This window comes from Vigna radiata, unplaced genomic scaffold, assembly GCF_000741045.1.
Source record: "Vigna radiata var. radiata cultivar VC1973A unplaced genomic scaffold, Vradiata_ver6 scaffold_282, whole genome shotgun sequence".
Taxonomy (NCBI): domain Eukaryota; kingdom Viridiplantae; phylum Streptophyta; class Magnoliopsida; order Fabales; family Fabaceae; genus Vigna; species Vigna radiata.
The window spans coordinates 211,168-213,667 of NW_014542222.1; positions in this window are offsets into that span (position 1 = coordinate 211,168).

Consider the following 2,500-nt stretch of genomic DNA (forward strand, 5'->3'; position numbering starts at 1 on the left):
CAGAAATATTAATTATGCTATGGCGAGTTGTTTTAATTTTCATATATTTAACTTTCTTATATAGTATGATTTTTTTTATTATTTGTTTAATTTTTTTATATTTATTTATTTAAATTGCATTATTTATNTGTTAATGATATTTATTTTTATTGTTTTAGTTTAATGATATTTATGGGTTTATAGAACCCGGGTTTATAAAACTCCCCCGGGTTAAAAAACAACTACCTTTTATTTTATTTTTTATTTTAAAAAACAATTATCTTTTAAAAAATATAAAATAAAAGCTAATAACTTCTCTCGGGATTTTTAATAACTACTTTTTATTTTTTATTTTAAATTAAATTTTAAAATTATTAAATTACCCTTGAATTTAAAGTTGGTTTTCTTTTTTAACGGGGACTTTTTGTAACCTAAAATTTGGTAATACTTTGCTAGAATGTACCAACTAAAAAAGCAAACCCATATATATATATATATATATATATTATTTTTTATTATTTGTTAAATATTTTTATATTTATTTATTTAAATTGCATTATTTATCTGTTAATGATATTTATTTTTATTATTTTGTTTTGTAAATTTTTTGTTATTTATTGTGTATTAGGTAATTTTGTAGAACTTTTTTTATATTGTAGTTAATTTGTTGTTGTTATTAAATATTTTATATTTGTTATTAAATTATTTTTTTATCTTGTATTTATTGTATACAATTTTTTAAGTGTTAAATTATTTTAACTTTTGATTTAATTTATAAGATGTTTCTATTTATATAATATGTTATATGCTGTTTTTTAAATTTAGTTTTATGTTGTTTTAGTTGTATGCTGTTTTCGTTTTATGCTTTTATTTAGGTGTTTTAGTTTTATGCTTTTTTTATTTATTTTCTTATATATATTATTACAATAAATATTTTTAAAATAATCACTTAAATATTAATAATAATTAGTTAATAAATAATACTTAAATAACTACAAATTATAACAACAGCATTAAAAATAAAAAAATAAATTAAGAAACAAAATAATAAGTCAAAAATTAAAATTTACGCATAATAAATATTATTTAAATAAATAAATAATTTCAAAAACATTAAAGATTAACAAACAAATATAAATTTCAAATTAATTACATTATAAATAAATATCAAATATAAAAAAATTAAAAATTAAAAAAATGTTAACAAATCAATAAAGAAAAAGTTTAAAGAAACCACATGAACACAACAAATTAAATTTAAATTAATAAAGAAATCAAAAACTAAAAAAAAATACAACAAATAATTAAATAATATTTCATATTGAAAAATAAAATACGAATAAATAATTATAGATTAAAATATTAATAAACAAATTTAAATTTCAAAATTAAGAAAAATTAATACATTAAAAATAAAATTTAAATAAATATCAAATATAAAAATAAAATACAAATTATAATATATTAACCGCAAGATATTTAATATTTAAATAAACTAATAATAAAATATTAAAAATAAGTCAAAGTCAAAAGACAATTAAATATAATAAAGCAAATAAAAAGAAGGAAAAACAATGCACTCGATCGCTAGTTCAAGCTGCGACAATAGTTAAACCGCACTTCCAATTGCGCCAGCAGCATTTCCAAGTGTAATTCGGTATGAACCGTACTTCCAACTACGATTAGATCGCATTTCAAACTGCGGCGAGCTCTCAACCGCACTTCCAAGTGCGGAGAACTCTGCAACCCCTCTTCCAATGCCGGCGTGCTCTTAACCAGTGCGGTTAAGGCATCGACCTTCACTCCATCCAGCCCAGAAATGCATCCTAGCACATACAAATACTACATACAAACAATCCATACAAACAACACTTATAAACGAATATCATCACATATAATATTTCTATTATACAAAGCTTAAGGAAAGAACAACCAAACTGGAGGCCCAGGCTAAAATGAACCACCATTGTAAGCGCTCATCACGATACCACCGCGACAAGCACCAAGGAGAGGTCTGTGTGTGACAACAAGTAAAGTGAGGGAGGATGGGTGGATGGGAGGAGCATTACGTGCGAGAAGATAGAAGAAAGAGGTGTAGGATTTCAGAACGTGAAATGCGTCAGAGGAATAAAGGTTGAGTACTTGCTTTTAACTGTTGAATGAGAAAAAGCAATAAAAAAATTGTATGTTATTCTAACAGGGGCATAGTTGGAATAAAAGAAAAATAGGGAGGTGTAGGGTGAGACTGGTGAGGTCTCCAACAATCCAACAAATAAAGTAAGGGAGGAGGGAAGGATGTGAGGAGCACTGCACGCGAAGAGAAAGAAGAAATGGGTGTAGTATTTCAGAATGTGAAATGCGACGGAGGAGTAAGGGGTGTGTACTTGCTTTTAGTTGTTGAATGGCTAAAAGCAGTCAAACAATTCTCTATGATCATGTTGTTATGATAGTGACAAAGTTGGAATAATAGAAAATAGGGAGGTGCATGGTGAGACTAGTAAGGTGTAAAGAAAAATACTCA